The sequence below is a fragment of the Ursus americanus genome, chromosome 17, assembly GCF_024610735.1.
Source record: "Ursus americanus isolate L20-20 chromosome 17, mUrsAme1.1.p, whole genome shotgun sequence".
NCBI classification, from domain to species: Eukaryota; Metazoa; Chordata; class Mammalia; order Carnivora; family Ursidae; genus Ursus; species Ursus americanus.
In genome coordinates this window covers 38,149,736-38,169,639 of record NC_142143.1, presented here as the reverse complement: position 1 = coordinate 38,169,639, position 19,904 = coordinate 38,149,736, and the positions used below count along the sequence as shown (strand labels likewise).

Sequence of the window (19,904 nt, the reverse complement as noted above, 5' to 3'; positions counted from 1 at the left end):
CAGTGAGTGAGAAAGGGAAATACTTCTCTGCATTTTGAAAGCCTTTCACCTGTGGAGCCGAGAATGGACTTGTTCCTACCTGAAGCTAGGTTCCGCTCCGCCCCTCACCGAGCTCGCTGTTCCTTCCCCCACCCGCTGAACCTCCCAGTTTGGTATCTCTCCGTGTGGTATTACCAAGCTATAAATTGCCCTAGAGCTTAGAGACAATCAGGTCAGCGCAGCTCTCACAAGGGAAAAGCTTCTTACTTCCGAGCAGAATCGTTCAGGGGGAAGAGGAAGGAGGGAGGGAACCCATGCTTTAGTCATCACTGTGCTGGCAAAGGGTGGAGAGAGATGGGGGAGGGGACTGCCAGAAACTGCCTCCCCAACAGGGTCGCACTTTGCCCAAGTCTACAAACTTCGTGGTAGCTGCAGTGGAAACTCCCAGTGCACTCTCCGCCTGGCAGCCGCAGCTGCTGGGTGGAGTCGCGCTCCCCGGCCCCACCTATGGGACGGATCTTCCCCAGCATCGCTGGTCCACAGCACCCTTCGCGAAAAGTCTCCGGGCATCCATATAGCAAGACTCAGATTATTCTCCCTACCACTTCCACCCAGAAACCCCGACAGAATGCAATGATTAGCCTCAGATAGCCCAGATGACCCCCTCCCCGTGTCTCAGTTTGAGGACACTCGTGCAGAATCCTTTCATATCCCCGCCCTGCTCTGCTTTCACAACTCCGCTGGGTCAAATGGCCAAAGACAAACTTCTGCCTCTCCTTCCCCGCTCCCACCTTTTTAAAAACCCACAGCCTGTGAACCCACACACATCGGAACTCCTAGGGTGCTGTTGCAGTCTGGGCATGCTCAGTGTCAGAGCAGGTTTTGATTGAAAGTTAAAAAAAAAAGAAAGAAAGAAAGAAAGAAAGGGGGAAAAGCTTTGTATTATGTGGTCTCCTTCTCTTGTGCATATGGCTTGCTGAACAGGTTGCAGGGCATCCCTGCGCTTACCCAAAGGGTTTATCAGATGCCCTTGATTCCGTCTCCTTGGGATCTATCCCTCTCTTAGTTCACCCCCTCCCCCAGCCCTCCCGAATCTCCCTCTTCTGGTCCCTGTCCGCTGTGGGGATGGAGAGACACTAACAGAACTGGGATGGGCGATGTTGGCTGAGCGGATCCACCTATTATTAGTGCGCCCGGATTGGCTCCTTGGAGCAGCGTACCCAAGGTGGAACCAATCAGGCGGTCGGGGCTGGGAGATGATGGGCGGCCGCCTCCTCACTGGAGGGATTCCTGGAGAAGCTGCAGTGTGGGGATGCTCTAGACCGAGTACTGCCCTCAGTGTCTTTCCACCTCCTCCTCCTGCAGCGGGCGGCAGCAGCAGCAGCACTTAGCAGCGGCAACTTGAGGCTGCACCCCGGGCCAGCCCCCCAGGGTGGTGCTCAACTGAGAGGGGGGCTCAGCGCCCCAAGGGGTGTGTGTAGGGTGGGGGTGGCCAGCTGGGACCAGCTGGTGGCCCTGAAAAACCTCCCACACACCCACACCCACACACCCCTTTTGTGTTGCAGGCTGCCCCTCCAAGAGCAGAGGCAGCAAGAGGACGTGTGTGTCTTGCACAGGTCCACGCGGGGAGAGCAGTGGGGACGGAGACCGGCACCACCTTCTGGTCCTCTCTCCAGGTAAGACAGCGAGACTGGCAGCGTGGCCACCTCGGAGGTGCCCATTTGCTTGAATCCGTCCGCAAGATTTTACTCTCCTTACACTTGGGTTTGGTGGTGGGAGGCTGCAACCTGGGGAGGGAGCCCCGGGTGGCCTATTGTGAGAAATGAAATGAGCCACATGTACATCTCTTGGAAAAGCACTTTGCACAGCGCCCGTGATTTAGAGCCTGGAGTTGCTGCTGGGCATCCCCCATCTTCTTGCTCCCTCTTTCCTTCTCATTCTTTCTTCTCCGACCCCCACCCCCAATCTCAATCTCTCACCTCCCCCGCCCCTCGCTCAGTCTCTCTCGCGTCTTCACCCTCCTCCCACCCTAAGAAGGCACAGGGTTTCTTTCTCATCCTGGAGAGGATTGCCTTTTCTCAGAGGAAAGAGGGGGGTGGTGAAGAAAAGAGAAAGATTTCTTTCTGATCCCCCCCCCAGGAGGGGGGAGGGGGACCGAGGATAGAATACAACCTCTGTGAAAATTAGAGTACAAAAAGCAATTAAACTGAATAAAGGGAGTAGTAGCAAGCCATCCAGCCCGGGCTGTCAGAGAGGGGAAACATCAAGTTTGACTTGATCTCCTCCTTGCAAGAGAGTGGGCCTCTTACTTGATTCCTTCAAATGAAACGAAAATAAACCACTGATCTAACCCACTTTCAACTGCTTAATTGCTGTTGCTTTTAAGTGCTAACCATCTGACTTTTCCTGTTTCCGTCTGTCCTGTGGGGCTATTTGGTATTGCCCATCAGTGATAATGTCTGAACTTTCAGGGGTTTCTCATGTAAAGAAAAAAAAATTAAAAACAGATGATTACTTTCCTGAGGTTCTCTGGTATGGCCTTTATGGGGGGGGGATGTAAAGTTTCAAAATATTTGTAAGTGACACCAGTGTTATCAAGAGGTTTGGATTTCCAGTTTGAGAAGGCTAATGTAGTTAGTTTTGTGTACGTGTTGATTTTCACTTTATTGAATATTAGCCCTTTGGTGAAATCAAGTAACTGTTTCACTTTTGTGTTAAAGCTAATTTTGTGTATGAATTGCCAGTTCATTCTACCTTTTCTACATGTTTGCATTTTATTGCCTGGATATCAAATTCATGCCTTGCCTGATTTTCCTTTAATGAGAATATTTAGTGGATGTAAACATGGTTTCTACACAATTTCAGTTCTCCATTTGGAAGGCACATGGAAGCTCGGTTGGCCAAGAATCCTCTTGTATTGGAACAAAGTTTAGAAAGTAATGGTAAGAAGATAGCCTTAAATTTTAAAAAATCTTAAAAGGAAAATTGTTTTTGTTCTCACGTCTTACTCTAAGAAAGACAAGGATATCAAAACAACTATGTTCCCTGGCTCCCTGCACAATAGGTCAAGTGAAAGGTACTTATGGGACAGAGCCTTGACAGCAGCTTCAGCGTCTAATTCCATCATCAATGATACAAGCTTTCCTTTCCTGTTATTCATCAGAGACGGCTAAGTGATTATTGTCAGATGGGAGGAGGTAGAGAGAAGTGCCTAGCTGAATGTAATGGGAAAGCATTCCAAGTGGGTCCTACATGAGCAGAGAGAAGCCAGCAGATGTTAGTGTCCAGATGAATCCTTTCCTTTGATTTATCAGGGGAAATGCCAAGTTTTACATTTTTTTTTATGTGCACACTTGGGATAAGAAAAGGCAATCTTCTTTCTAACTCTGTCTGCTCTTCCACACTAATTTATGTATTCCAGAAAGTATTTTTTTCAGCACATATCTTTAGCGTATAAGTTTATACACTGACTTAGAGAAGAGCTGGTTTCATTTACCATCAATGTAATGCATATTTTCTAAACCCTTTTTCCATTTGAGTCACTTATCTTTCCTATCTAAGTAGAATTACCTAGAGTCGCAAAAACAAGATCTTCTGTCTAGGGCTTTGATATTTAAATGCCTTTTTTTTTTAATTTTTAATGTAGTATCTCTGCTGAAGGCTAACTAATTTTTAGAGGTGCCACCTTTTGGATACAAGGACAAAAGGACAATCGCTTAATTGCCTCATGTGTGTACAACTGAATTAACAAGTTTAGACATGAAAAGATGTACAAAAAGGAAACCCAATTACTTCCCATGTGAGCAAATTAAGATTTTGTTTGCTTATTTCTCTACTGTGTTAGGAAAGGTAGAAGTTTGGGCTTGATTTGTGACATTTATTTTCATGTCTTTTTACAAATGTTAATTATAGCAAGGACATGTGACAGAGATGCATGTAAGTATTTAGTTTTTCACATACTTCTGAAAAATAAGCTTTATATTCTAGAAGTCAGAACTAATTCCAATATATAATGAGTGGGTTGTGAAGAGACTTGAAATGATACACTGTAGGAAATTATTTCCCTGTCATCCCACAAAATGTTCTGGTGTGATAATTTCATACAATCTTCATATTTTCTCCTTTAAAAAGAATATCTTAGTAAATCTTATTAATGTTTCAGAGCAAATATAGTAATTAGACTTTAACATATTTTTATCAGAACTAAAGGCTACTTCTATACAGAGGACATCCTAAAATATTAATTCCATAAAATACCACACAATAGAGTTGTTGCAAAATGGTTTGAAGCTTCATTTCCTAACAGAGAACATTATTCTATTTGGTCAAATGATCAGATAGTTCTAATCAAGAAATATGAAAATGGATAACATGGTATTTACATGATAAGATTTACATGTTAGGCTTGGTGCTAACTGAAAATAAAACTAGAATATAGTAGCTTGTTTTAATTATATTTGCAAAATGAAATAGAAGATTAATAAATAAAATGCAGAATGTGTTAGAAATCTGAAAGTTAATTTGAACTTCCCGTTAACCTAAAGACACCATGGACATGATATCAACTCATCTCTTTTGAGGTCAGTTTATTAAATCAATTTAGAGAAATTCCCCAAACAGGTTTTGAGAACCATCTAATCTTAAAGAACTTAACTTAAGACAATTATATGAGCCTGAAATACTTATAGCTCTTATGATTTCCAGTTTGTGCAATAGCCGGGAAGAGATATCATTAATGCCAAATTGGAACATAACATTTCTTTTTCTAATGGTAGTGATTAGATGATTTGGGGGAGGGAAAGCAGAAATAAAACAGTTTGATTACATAATGGAACAAATTTGGTCTGTTATTACAAAAAGCCAAGATCAAAGTTTGACTTTCTGCCATAGAATAATGTAGGTGTGGGTCTTGCAAGTGTTTTTGCTAAACAATAATGTTTTCTAAAATTAAATATCTGATCTACTTGTGGATTTTTAAAATTTTTAAATGATTTGCTTTTCATAAATCCATCTGTATCAAAGGTTTAATGTATAAAAGATGCTTTTTAGCTGAATTTGTTTTCCATTGAAATTGGCCAAAGCTATTTAAACAGGAGTAAAGTATATGGCAGTCTAAGTACATAAGTGTTTATCATTTAGGGATACACACACACACACACACACACACAGACATATGTATGCATATACATGTGTATATATTTTTAAATTATGTAACTTTTTCTAAAAGGATTAGAGATTAATGGACAGTATCAAATAATCTGCTGAAGCTAGGGAGTACACCTGTAAAAAGTACCATTGAAAGAAAAATAATAGTGTCTTGGGGATGCTTTTAATGGTTCTTTGGTTGAAAGCCTAGGAATACCCAGAGGCAAAATTAATGGGGGTCCAGATCTTTCCCTTTATATAACTCTTCTATGGCTTTGGCAAGAAGTTATTTTTATATGAATCATGTATTTTAAAAAAATCTCTCAGTTCAAGAAGATGAACTTCTATATACAGGTAACATGCTGAAGTCATATTTTCACATGATTTGGACATAATGGAGGGATAAACTTCCTGTTTTTCTAAGGCTCCTATCAAGTGTTTCTTTCAACATTTGCATAAAGGTAAACTTGTTCCCAGTCTTTTACATAATTGAGACATGGTTATCATTGCTTTTTCAGGTAAGGGGGTATGGATTGGTATCTTTAATAATTACTCTAGGAATGACAAATATTTTTTGTAATGTTTTTGAAAACTTGATTTAAACCTCTCCGTTAAATGTGGCCATTTTTTTAAAGCAGGGATTTAATTTCTCCAATTAGAAGAAGGCAGTATTTTTCCTTTAGTTTCTCTGTCATTTTAAGAGCCCTTGAAGAACTATTTTATATTGCCTATAAGATAAACTATGGTAGCAGGGCATATGAACGTCATTCTACTCATGTGTTAGAGGAAAAAAACTTTAAATTACATTGCAAATATATTCATGCTATCTATTGTAAGTAAGAAAGCATGTTGTCCTTTCTTGTATCTATGAGTACAACTTTAACCTTTATTGTTTTATTTTTAAAAAACTATCATTTTAAAGTGTACAATGAGAAATACGCTATGTTGTCAAGAGAGTAAGCACTGGAGAAGCTATTTGTGTCGCTTTAAATAGAATTATAGAGGTCCTTTTGCAAAGAAGCCTCCTTTTAAATATCTGTTTCCTTAATTTAAAAGCAATATTTAAGAGAGTTCTAAAACAAATTAAAGCCCAATTTAGAATAAAAATAACATATTTATAAAAGTATTAGAAATAAATTTTCTGCCACATCTTTTAAAAATTCAAAGCACATTTAAAAATTATTTCTCTAATTTCTATAATTTTTATATTTGGTTTAATTATAAATTTTAATTGTGTATAACTAGTTCTTATTCTCTCTGGGCTTCTTTTGTCTTTACGATTGTTCACTGCTTGGAAGTTTATGTGGCATGCTGTTTCCATAATTTACCAGTAATGTAAGTGAGGGGAGGTCAGAGTTCATCTTTTTGGTTACGGCTATTGTGGAGGTACAAAGAAAAAATACTGGTCATTCCTATATTGGTCTCACATGTAGTATGTTGAACATACTAATTATACACATAGGGAGTAATTTTGTTAAAGTGGAGCTCTGGAAAATTGTAAAGCAGATGAAGATAATAAATGCCCTTTATTTCTTAGCTGTTTGTACAAAATCGGAGCTGGAAAATTTCCATGCAAAATGAGGATGGCCTTTTCCAGCTAGTATAAGAATCTGGTGTAACTATTTGGTTAAGGTAAAATTTCCTAACAGCCATGCAAGACAATATTTCATTACACATACCAGATAACAACCCCGCTAGAATAATCCCAAATACTGTGGGTAAGACACATGGCTAAGTGCCTCAGTCAGGAATTAATTTTTGGTTGAAATATCCAATTAAATCCAGATATTGTACTGAAACTTGAGTCTTACCTCATCCCAGTGAACCTATTTCTCTGTGAAATGTAGCTTTGCTTTTGATTCTAAACAGCGTAGAATTCATATAATTATTATATTTTGCCAAAGAATATTACAAGTAAAAGGAGTTGGATGTTTTTTTCCTTCAATAGGTAAATGTTTTCTTTCTTTTTTTCCCTAAATAATTCAACTAGATAATCAAGGACAAAATGCACATAGGCACTTAACCACAAATAGAATCACAGAGTTACTTAAATGTAGAACATTCTTATACTACAATTGCTTAAATAAGACACACTGTTTCTTGGCCTCCTCCCACAACCTCCTTGACTACAAGCATCTTTTCAGTCATGTGGGAATTGAGGGGAAAGGCAGGCAAGATCACCTCACACCTCTGATGAGAATTCCCCAGGTGTGGCCTCCAGGGGGCAGTCTCTTGTTTTTATCTGAGGTCCATTTCCTCTCTCCACCAGCCTTGTGGCCCAGACTTCACTGGAGCTTGGAAGCAGGTAATTGGATTTACTAATTGCTACTTAGAGATTTGTGGGCATATTCTCATCAACACGAGGGCAAAAACACATGGAATACTCAGACAAAACATACACAGCTATACCAAAGTTAGTACTAACACTTTTAAAATGTGATGGTGATCTTCTATGTTTTACGATAATGGATAGCAGGGCTTTTATTTCATGTAATTTCTTTTCGTTACAAATGATCCAAGCAAATGGTGAGATTGTTAAACTATGAATCAGTGTAACTTTATGCTTATTAACGCCAGTGGATAAAGCTGGAATTATTGTTAAAAAGAATTTCAGATCCTTGGATTGGCTTTAGTACTTCTGAAATACATACCTGTGTCTTGTTATGGAGCCTTTAAGCATTTACATAACTCATCCTTAGCATCACAGATAATTGAGAATTGGTTTGCTTTTCTATGGAACTGCTGGATATTATTGTAAAACACCACCGAAGATTGCTTTTAGGATGGATTATTAATAATCTATTTTCTGACATAATTTTCTGTGAGCATTACTGTCACAGCAGCAGGCTGGACTTCCAAAAATGTCAGTTTAGAATCGTGTGCTCTCTCCTCGAGAAGGAGAAAGAGCCAATTAATTGTATTTTTTTTTCTTCATGACGTACTGTACCCCAGTGTTCTAGCAAAATAAACAGTGGATAGGACCTTGTTCACCACCTCTAAAATATGGACGCCACTTACTTGAGAAAAAAAATCATCAACAATCTTTTTTGGACAAATAACTTAATGACTTTTGAAACAAGGACAGGTGGTATAACACAGGGTACAAAGGCCTACCTGAGCTTCTCTAGCCATCAGGCTTTGAGTTAGCAAGATTATTAAGAACAGTTGACACAATTTCTCAGGAGAAAGACAAGGTAGCAAAGCTTTGAATCTGTTTCTGACTTAGACTGTCTGCCAGATCCTGGTTTACAAGGCTGGCTTTCTGCCTAATCCCCAGCATTTTCATCAGATTTGAGGAATGAATAAAGTGAACCATTGGGCATTACAGCATATTTCTAGAGCACCAGAAACTCTTCTATAAATAGAATAACATCGCCATCCTATTTTAACCAGAGTCCAAACTCCAAGGCCACAGTTTTTATATTTAAGTGTATATAAGTCAGACCATTATAACGCCTAAAAATGCTTGAGTTTTATCTGAGTACAGGAAATTTCATGTTAAAAGCCTAGTTAACAGCATGATAGTACATGTATCTATTTTTAGTATTTTTATTAGAATTATAATGTTGCATTTAAAAAACCAAGCAATCACCTTGAGATCTATCTAATAATTCAAGAAAGTGACATGTCAACAAAAAGCCAACATACTCCTAACTTGGCCAAAACTGCTCTGCTTTTAAATTGTGAAAACCAAACAAAAAGACAAAAAAGTACTTGATATGCAAGTTTCCAATTTTTTTTCTTAAATCAAGATTTGTAGGTTCTTTCCAAACCACTTCTAGACACTGCAAAATGAATACTGATGGTAGTAGAGAGCCAACTCCTTCAGGAAACAGTAGACAAGTTCTTTTACGGCTTTGAGAATCTGTTTCATCATTTATATATTGAACACATAGCGACAGTTTAATTTCTCTTGACTTCTGGACCTTTAGATCTGTATGCCTTGAAGCACATTACTACTCACTGACAGTGTGGAAGAGATTTGCTCAGCTCTCCGGCTAAGAGTAATCTCGTAACTCCCTTGCCTTTCCTTACATTTTCTTCCTTCTTCACCTCTTCCCTTCCTACCCTCTCCTTATTCTTCCTTCTTTCTTTTTTCTGTCTTAATGAAGTATCTTCCTATAGAACTGGGAGCTTGGTACTCTAGGGCCCATATTAATCTCCACCAGCTGGATTTCTTTCTTTTTGTCAACAAGCAAGAAATTTAATTTGTATACATTTTAGGTTAGCTTCACAAAACAGCTGTATAGATAAATAAGGGAGCATCCTCTTAATTTGTTTATGGAATGTGCCAGGGTTTGAATGTTTTTAAGGTCTTGCAAGTAAAGTCCAGCCTAATGGTAATTTCTAGAACAAATTTAATTACAAAGAGATAGAACAATAATGTTTGAAAGTCCCAACAAATGGCATGTCCTATTAGGTACTTTTTTTCCTATTTGTTCTTCTAATGATAACAATTAAATTTTGTTTTCATGACAGTTATATAGCACTGTATTTTTAAAGAACTGCATTGCCTTACTTGATTTTGAAGAGTTTCTCCATTTTACAGATGCGATAAAAGAGACTAAGAAGTTACCTGCTTGTGATTACACACTTAGAAAGCCTTTTATAATTTTCACCTACTGAATCATACTGCCTCAGCATTTAATAAAGAAAAAAAGATTTTTTCAAGTTATCTCAATATATATGAAGTAGTTTGCTATTTCCTAGCGAAATTAGAAACAAACATCTGACGTCACTAAATTTGGATATACTCTATTCATATTGTAAAGATAGGGAAATTTTAATAGACTATCGTTATTTTTGTGACCCTAACTTTGCAATAGATTGTGTTTTTATTTTAAAATTATTGAAAGGACAGTCTTCTAAAATGTAAGAGAAGTCACTAAGCCTGTCGCTAGGCTCAATTGGCCCTTAGTCATTGCTATTATCACTGCAATATGAGATGTCATCACACTTGTTTCCTTATTCGTAAACTACAGAGTCCTAAGCCACCTCCTAAGTGCACAGAGATGTGATTGAGATAATGAGTGTTGTAGCTTTACCTCAAGTTCTCCGTCCGCATCTCTCATTATCTTCCCCATTCTCACTCACACACACAACTTGTTACTGCTTCCTGAACCTAATATTAATGGAAGTTGTTCAATCTATTGATGCTTTTTTCTTCTATTCCAAGATGAAGAATGCTAAGCAGGGAACATATCCAAGCCCCAATTATTATTCAGTCCTAATGTGAAGTCCATCAATTGGCAATTCTTAGTGTGAAGAAATAAACACATTTGGGAGTGATTGCCAAGAGCCATACACATTGCGATGTGGACTAACTTAATTGACTCTCTAGCTTATCTGATACAAGGAAACAGGAGTTTTAATTGGGAAAGGCCTATAGAAAGACTGTAAGATTAATTAGAGCATAGGAGAGGTATTTATGGAGATTTTTGGACAAACACAAGCTAATCATATTCTCCCGTTCTTACTGCACATCAGGCACTTCTCTGTGTACTTTCTATGCTTCACTCTATTTAATATTTCCAATAATCTTAAGAGGTTGATAATTTGTAATTTTTTAAATGAGGAAATTGTAAGACCTATGACTGGTATGTTGTAGGATATGGATTCAAACCCAAGCAGTCTATTTATAGAACAAGTACTCAACCATAAGCAATCATATCATCACTAAGATCCTCAGTGGAAGAAGGGGAGCAAATGGTAACCAGAAAATAGAGGTGTCTAAAAGAAATTGAAGAGCCACATGCAAACTTTATCCACTTCATAGTTTGAGTCAATAAGGCCATCATAGTGACGTGATAAAAGCATGAAACTTAGAGTCTTATATATACAAATACCTGGGTACAAATACCTACTCTGTCGTGGTGAGCTTCAGTAAAATATTTCACTGCTAGAAGTTTCATTTCACCAGCAAGAGAAATGTAATGATGTTTGCAAATTGTCTCATACTCTGTTAGTGGGTGGCCGATCTGACTGACCACCCTTGTCGCCCATTTTTATTAGGAACTCTTTCACTTGCAAAAATTCCACCTAACTCAAAATGATTTAGGAAAGAAAAGGGATTTTAGAGCTTATGTTACCATAAAGTTCAATAGTATTTTGGATTTAGTCCTAGCTGGAAATCGGAAATCAAACTGTATGATCCCCTGCTCCCTCCCTGCCTCTCATTTTGGTTCTACTTTCCTCTACCATCACTTTATTTAGACTCAGGCTCTTTGTTTACAGTGGTTGGAATGCACCAAGTGACAATAGGGTTATATAAGAAATCTCAATGTAAAGAGAACATCTTTTTTGCCAAAAAATTCCAGGATAAGCTTGATGGGATCAACTTGGGTCACTTGCCTTAACCCATGAAATAGGATATTTATCTAGTCTGAGCATTGTGTCATCCCTGGATTTAAAAGTTGGACATAGCATTACTTAACTAAATGGAAAGAGTTTTGCTGTTATGAGAAGGAAAATGATTAGATTTAGGGCAGCCAAAAGCAGCAAGCATCCAGTTCAAAAGATATAGGCGCTGACCCTGAGAAAGGATGCCAGCTGGCCTTAATGCTGCAGCAGGCTCCTGGAGAGCCCCTGTTGCTCCAGACCCTACCCCCTCAGTTGGTGCGTCAGGGGAAGATCCAGGGACTTCTAGGGAAGGGTTCATAGTAGTTGAGGTTGTGCAGGGTCGTGGCACTCAGAGGCACTCAATGGCCATTTACCAACAAGTATGGAAATAATAATTTGACAACAGTATGACTATATCTGTGTGGAAAGACTGAAAATCAGAGGCTGAGGGCCAAGTTGAGTGTCATTTAATTCTTTTGGGGGTCTTTACTGCCTTTCTTTCCTTTTTAATACAGTAGGCAGGTACTTACAGAACTTGAGGATTCTTAAATTCTGAGCTAAGTAGAGCTCAGAACAGCCAACTGAAGATGTGTACAGGGCCAGCTGTGCATCTCAGGTCAATACTTCAAATTTTTGTTGTATGTGTGTGTGTGAGGGGGGTTTACTTCAATTTTATAACTACCCTATTCCCCTAACCACCTATATATTGCTACAGATGCAACAGAATGAATTTGCACAAAAATATGACACATTTTCTCTTTGCTGTACCCCAAAATGAAAAGGAATTATTTAGGAATAATGTGTACTTCTTCAGGAAGTACCAACATGTTTTGATTACAAGCCAGGCACTGTATTGGATGCTGGGAATCCGGAAGCAAACACAACAGACACGCTTCCTGCTTTTAAGGCAGCTTGCATTCTAGGGAAGATACAGGTAATGAAAACCAACATCAAGAACAGCAAAACACAACTAAGGTGCTTTCAAAAAGTGAGAAATGCTATAAAATAGTAAAATAGAACAGGCAAGTAAATAAAGCAATACTGGGGACTCTGGTCAACTAAAACTATGTCTAAGTTAAGGCATTAAAAGGAGAAGGGGCCAGCTACATAAAAATCCGAGGAAGAGCACTGTAGGCAGAGGAAACTGGGTGCAGTAGCTTTGCAGAAGGAATGAGTTTGGTCTGCTCATGGAAGACACAGAAAGCAAATATAGCTGAGTGTAAAGATACTGGCTTCATGGGTTGAACTGTGTTTTAAAATTTTAATTAAAACAATCTTTACACATGGTTAAGGAAATTTTCAAAACAATATGATCATATTATAAACTCAATATCATTTAAATATGTGTGGTATCTCAAATCTGTGTAATACATTTCCAGTCTATGTTCATAGGCTTATATTTTTTAAAAAAGATTTTCTTTCTTACTTACTTATTTATTTGACAGAGAGAGAGAGAGCACAAACAGGGAGCAGCAGAAGGAGAGGGAGAAGCAGACTCCCCTCTGAGTAGGGAGGCTGATGTGGGGCTCCATCCCAGGACTCTGGGATCATGACCAGAGCTGAAGGCAGACTCTTAACTGACTGAGCCACCCAGGCGCCCCATAGGCTTGCATTTTTTTATGGTTACAATCGTGGAATACGTACATTTCCACCCTGACTTTCAAAACACATTCTTAGGTGTCTTACAGGTGTATATTTTCATTCTCCACATTCATCTTTAGAAGTATAACTCCTTTTCTTTTGTGGCATGTATTCCTTAGACACTTTTCATATATCTTTTCTTGAATCTTGATAACCTTTCTTGTTTTGCCCTCCATTTCTAAGGGAATTGCATACATGGCCTACCCCCAATTTTATTATTTCTCTGAATTTAAGTGAACACCTTGGCTTTTTATCACAGTAATGATTTTTTTCAATGTAATTTCCTTTTGAGTATATATTTGATTATATCCTACAAAACCCTAATTTAGATTTTGAAACAAAAGTAAACAAACACTGGAAACATAATGAAACAAGTCATTTTGTGTCGATTGTCATTTAGACAACACGGGTCTCAGAGCATTAACCGGAAATTATTTTTCCTTTATCTAGTTTCATATCCTGATTTCAAGAACTCAATAACCCAAGTCTACCTAGGTCACTTTATGATAGTAAACCGGGTGCTGACAGAGGTATATTAACTTTTGTGAGATTGTAGTACCACTCAATACACCGCAGTGGTAATGAAGTAATAATTAAAGCGTCAATCTTAAATGGCCTTCTTTTTTCCTGTATGATTCCTCTGGACATTATACTCTGATAATAACCTATTTTGAAAATGGAGTTTTGTTTGCTGAAATCGCACAAAATGACCTCTGTGTGAATATAGCAAGAGTATTATGATAAGTATTATGATCAGTATTCTGGTCAATAAGTGATATGCTGATTTCCTTATCTGTGGAAACAGGGCTCTTTTCTATCCCATGTATTTTATGTTTTAGTACGTAGTACATACATACTTGCCTGTATTTGGATTGTTTTAAATATTGTGCCACTACCTGCAAGTGTTTCAGGATTTTGCGATGAAATTTTTTTTTTTTTATCATCTCTGACTTGGCAGTGCCTGAGAAACAGCTGGAAGAGAGTGTTCTATAGAATTATTATGTATACTTAATACACAGACACACAATACGAACAGAAGTTCAGTGAAATATTTTTTTATGGTAGTGTGTTCTAGTATTCCTTTTCGGTTCTCTTTTTTTCTGATTCATTAAATAAATCTGGTCATGGCCAAGGAAGTTAACAACCTACTAACAGGGAACAATCTGTAGTTTTAAAAATACTTTTCAGAAAAATATTACCAATTTTTAAAAAATTATAGTACAGTTAAGAATTCCATTAAGCTTATGTAAGTACAATGGATTTATAGAAATTTGCAGTGGCTTATTTTGAATATAAGGGTTCATCATACTGCAAATGCGTGACGTTTAATAGAAATTCCATACCAAACTTGTAATGTTCTTGCTATATTCATATATGGGTAATTTTGTGTAAATTTGCTCTGGATTTTTATTTTATTTTATTTTATTTTATTTTATTTTATTTTATTTTGTTTTTATTTAAATTCCAATTGACGTACAGTGTAATATTAGTTTCAGGTGTTCAACTTACTGATTCAGCACTTGCATACAACACCTGGTGTTCATCACAACTGTACTCTTTAATCCCCATCAACTATTTCCCCCATTTCCCCCACCCACCTCCCCTCTGGTAACCATCAGTTTTTTCTCCATAGTCTGTTACTCGGTTTTCATCTTTTTCTCCCTATGATTGTTTTGTTTCTTAAATTCCACATATGAGTGAAATCATATGGTGTTTGTCTTTCTCTGATTTATTTTGCCTAGCATATTTCTCTAGCTCCATCCACATTGTTGCAAATGGCAAGATTTCACTCTTTTGTATGGCTGAATAATAGTCCATTGTGTCTATATATACACCACATCTTCTTTACCCATTCGTCAGTCAGTGGATATTTGGACTCTTTCCACAATTTGGCTATTGTTAATATGTTACTTTAAACATCGGGGTGTGTCAATGTGTTGTACTCCTTTTTTGGTTATGGGTGAATGTTCCTGTAGATTAGAGAAAGATACACAGATGTGCTTAGAATATTATTTCTCTTCCTTTAAAGTAGTGAGTGGAGAGCTAGTTTATGGAGCCAACAGACAATAAAGACTGAGCGTAGATGTTTAGAATTTTGTGTTCAAATTTAAAAACAAGCGTATAATATAAAAACCCTCAGTCTGTCACTAAATTGGTGATGTGATTTTACTAGAGGATCTCTCTGACACCTTTCATTTTTCCTTTGGTTTTCCTTCTGTCTGTGTGAATTTTCTCGTAATGACATGTAAGATTGGAGATTATGTCCTCAATCTTTGTCATTTCATTCATCTCAAAAATATTTAAAGAGCACAAACTTCCAGACATCATCAACCACCTATAGAAGAATGAAGTCTGTTTCAGTTGAGAGACACCATAAAACCAGTAAAGATAACATATCCAGATGTGAACTGTGAAATAGGATAGTGTAGATTTGCTTTGGTAATAAACAATAGGAAAACCTCAGTGGCTTGAACACCTAAGCCTTATTTCTTGCTCCTACTACTTAACCATTGTGGATCAGTGTGTGTGTGTGTGTGTGTGTGTGTGTGTGTGTGTGCGCACGCGCGCGCGCGCGCGCGCCCGTGCACTTGCATATGTGTGGTGGGGGAGGGGCGAGAGGAGGAGTGTTTCTCAGATCTACATAGTCATTCAAGGACCCAGACTGATGAGGGCCTCAATGACTTACAACACTGTCACCTCAACATAATATTTAAGGATTCAATGCAGTGGGGAAGAAAGCACTGGAAGCTTCCTCACCAACATTTAACTACTTCGACCCCGTAAGAGGCATAAATAATTTCTGGTCAGAGATGATTAGTCAGATCCAGTCTCCATGTCCTGTGACTTCCAGGGCGCAGAATGTGTAACAGCCCTGGGCTTGAAAGGAGAGGATATTGTCAAGTTCTTCAAGCCTCTTTAAGTTGCAACTGGAGAGCGCAAACCTTTAAGAAACCACGTAAGAATGAATGATCAATTAGTTGAGAAAGCAAAGGCTTCAGAGGAGGAGATGCAGTTTCTGTACTCTGAGGGACTTTTGTATTATTATGACTGATAGTTCATTCTTTAATGAAGCTTATCTTTTCTTCACCTGAATCTCAAACATTGGGTATGTATTTGATTAAGAAGACCAGCACTCCTGGGGCTTGTGGCTGGCTTGGTCAGTAGAGCATGTGACTCTTGGTCTCTGGGTTGTGAGTTCAAGCTCCACGTTGGGTGTAGAGATGACTTAAAAATAAAATCTTAAGAAAAATGCCAGCACCCCCGGCAAATTTGGGAGTGTAAACTAAATCATTTATGACTTAGGATTTTTTTCCCCAATTATTTTGATAATGTGTTTTCTCAAAATCATGTCATCACAGATTTTTTTCTCTTGTTTCTTTTCTTTTTAATGGGAATGCTCTGTCATCTAACATCCTCTGGGTGTGAAAACACATTTCCAGAAAATATCTGAAAAAAAATGCAGTGAAAAATAAATCTAGCTAAAGATAAGATAGACTGTAACAAATACAGGCTGATATGATCTTTAAAATTCTTTGATTACTGATTACTCATTTGAGAATAATTGTGTCAGAAAAATCTCTGAGCTGTTTTCATTTCTATACTTTTTCCAACAATAATGCATTAAATCATAAAATTACAACAAAAATTAATGTTTACTATCACAGTGCAAAAACTCAGATTGAACTTGAGTGCTCTCTGAGTGCAGAAACCATTTTTATGTTGTTTCCAATTACATCCTCATTGTTGACCTACCTAGCAGTCCTTAGCACTTACTAAGTAAGCACTTAAAAATCTTTGATGGATATTACTGGATGAATCATCCTTGTTGATTTTATTTTCATTTGTTTCTCACTCATTCCTATTTTTCTTCAAACTAATATAGTAACTTAATGTGTGATCTTGGTAATAAGAATTTTCATGAACTGGAATTAATCATAGTAGACTCTCATTTTTATACAAGGTGAGAGATGACTTCTTTATTTTTATCAGTCTTTACTTCCCCAAATAAATTGGCCAGAGAGCTCACTATTAAAAATTCCAAATAAATGTGTGTTAATTTAAGTGTTCATTTTGTGGTAATTAAAAGTGTAAACATATATATTTGAAAGATATATTTCAATTCTATTTTAATAGGACCACTATTATTTCAGATTATTTGGATCAATGCTATCTTTCAAATAGATAATCATTCTTTGCTTTACCTTTCCCTCCCTCCTCTTCATCTTTTCTTACTACTCTGTTTTTAATCATTTCCTCAATTATATCATAAATCTGTATCACATTCAAAGCACAAAGAGTTCTATTACTGAAAAACAAAGATATTTTGTATAGATTTTCAATATATGTTTAATTCTCTATTTTGGAAACTTTTTTAAAAAGTATGGTTTGTTGCTAGTAAAGAGCAATGCTTTTAAAGAAATATTTTAACTTTATAAATGAAAATGTATTCTATAAAATATTTAAATAATCCAAAAATGTATAAATTGAAAAATCATTCTTCTTTTAGATCCCTTGTTACTTTTCAGATGTAAGCACTGTTAAAAGCCTCTTACATTACTAACAGAAATATTATGTGCATATGCAAACATACATTTAAAATCAGTATTTCATTATATACAATGTGTGTAATGCACATTTTAAGTTATTAGATGATTTTATTTTGGATAATGTTTTATTTCATATAAACTATAATGATTTTGAAATATATGTATTTTTAATATTAGAGTTATATAAATTATTTTTGGTTAATGTAACATGAAATAATTCTATAAAATATGTTAAATGCAAGTGATTTGGTTTACTTTAAGCTAATTCAGTTTTATAATTTTAAGTATTTTCTGGTATTATTTGTAATGATTGTGTCAATACACATAAGATATATTAAATGATTTTATAGATGTGATCATTTTTTAAAATTTTTTAAAGTTCCATTTTTATTATATTGCAAAGTATTCTTGGGTGACAGATATTATAATGTTTAAAATTAATATTTCCATCAATTGTTATTATTAGAGATAATAATCTTCTATAGTATTTTTAATGTTTGAGTTCCCTTATATGTTCAGACACTACCATAAATAAAAATTTTATGATCACATTTAGTATATCTTGGTTGGGGGCTGTAGTATGCTAATCTTAAGGGTTTTAAAGTATTTTAAAATGTAAATTTTTTAAGAATGATCTTGCACATTTTAGCTATATGACAAATATTTTAAAACAAAGACAATATGGAAGACATTTGAAGGAACATGAAGTGTTTAGGGGTCTTTATAAAATTCATTAAATTTAATAATAATAGTTCACATGTAGAGAGCTTTACATGCTATGTGCCATTCTAAGAATTTTTGTGCATTACTCATTTAATCCTACTTCAACCCTATTGTGAGGTTTGTACTATTATTATGCTAATTTTTCAAAGATATTTATTTATTTGATAGAGAGGGACAGAGAGAGAGTGCAAATACATGCAGGGGGAGCAGGAGAGGGAGAAGCAGGTTCCCCGCTGAGCAAGGAGCCCGATGTGGAGCTCGATGCGGGGCTCCATCCCAGGACCCTGGGATCATAACCTGAGCCAAAGACATACGCTTAACTGACTGAGCCACCTAGGTGCCCCAATTATGCTCATTTTGGAAATGAGGAAATTGAGGTCATGGAAATGATGGTATTACTTACAGTCATACCGCTGACAAGTATTACAGCTAGAATTCAATGAGGAGGGTTTGGCTTTAGAATTAATAGGATCTAGATCATTTATTCTTTCATTAATTCAGAAAACTGTGCATTAATTTAAAAATAGTATCAAAAAACTAGCAGCCCTCAAAGGGCTTACCTTTTATTTGGGGCAGAAAACAAGTGGAAAAAAGAAGGAAAAAAAGAGAAAGAGAGGGAGGGGAGGGGGTAGGATGGAGGGAAGGAAAGGGATTTGGTGGTGGTGTATTTTATGTAACTAAGTACCATCAAAGACGTAAAAACAAACAGCAGCAACAACAATAACAAGGAGAGAAAGTAGAGAGTGCCAGTTTTGGGGGATGAAGGTAGAATGCATTTATTATTATTTCTTTTTGTACTGAAAAGAAGTATCTTTTTTTGCAATATAAAGTTGAAATTTATTTCAATTACAATTCTTTTCTTACATGTTAAAGCTGTTTTAACCTTTAGCAGCATACAATTATTTCACAATAGATCATTTTTAATGATTCATTATGTATGAAGTCATTTGATGATGCAATTAGTTTTTTAAAAACTGAATTATAATTAATATACAGTGTTATATTATTAGTTTCCCGTATACAATATAATGATTCAACAGTTCTATACATTTCTCAGTGCTTATCATGATAAGTGTAGTCTTAATTCGCTTTATTTCACCCAGTCCTCCCCCACTCACCTCCCCTTTAGCAACTAGTTTTTCTCTGTATTTAAGAGTAATTTGTTTGTCTTCTCTTGTGGTTAGTTCATTTGTTTTGTTTCTTAAATTCCACATATGAGTGAAATCTTAGGGTATTCTCTACCTGACTTATTTTACTTAGCATTATATCCTTTAGGTCCATCCATATTGTCCATCATTCTTTTTTATGGTTGAGTAATATCCCATTGTGTGTGTGTGTGTGTATACACACCGCATCTTCATTATGCATTCGTCTATTGATGGAAACTTGGGTCACTTCCATATCTTGGTTTTTGTAAATAATGCTGCAATAAACATAGGGGTGCATATATCTTTTTGAATTAGTATTTTCATTTTCCTTGGATAAATACTCAGTAGTGGAATTACTGGATGATATAGTAATTCTGTTTTT

At 36.6% G+C, this 19,904-nt stretch overlaps 1 protein-coding gene across 1 annotated transcript in view; it reads left to right on the top strand.

Moving 5' to 3' along the window:
• SYT1 (synaptotagmin 1) overlaps nucleotides 1–19,904 on the top strand; it is an 820,357-nt gene that overhangs the window by 286,659 nt on the left and 513,794 nt on the right. The window contains exon 3 of the mRNA XM_045779553.2: nucleotides 1,545–1,655. The gene's annotated coding sequence lies outside the window, so the exon portion shown is untranslated. The remainder of the gene's footprint in view (nucleotides 1–1,544; nucleotides 1,656–19,904) is intronic.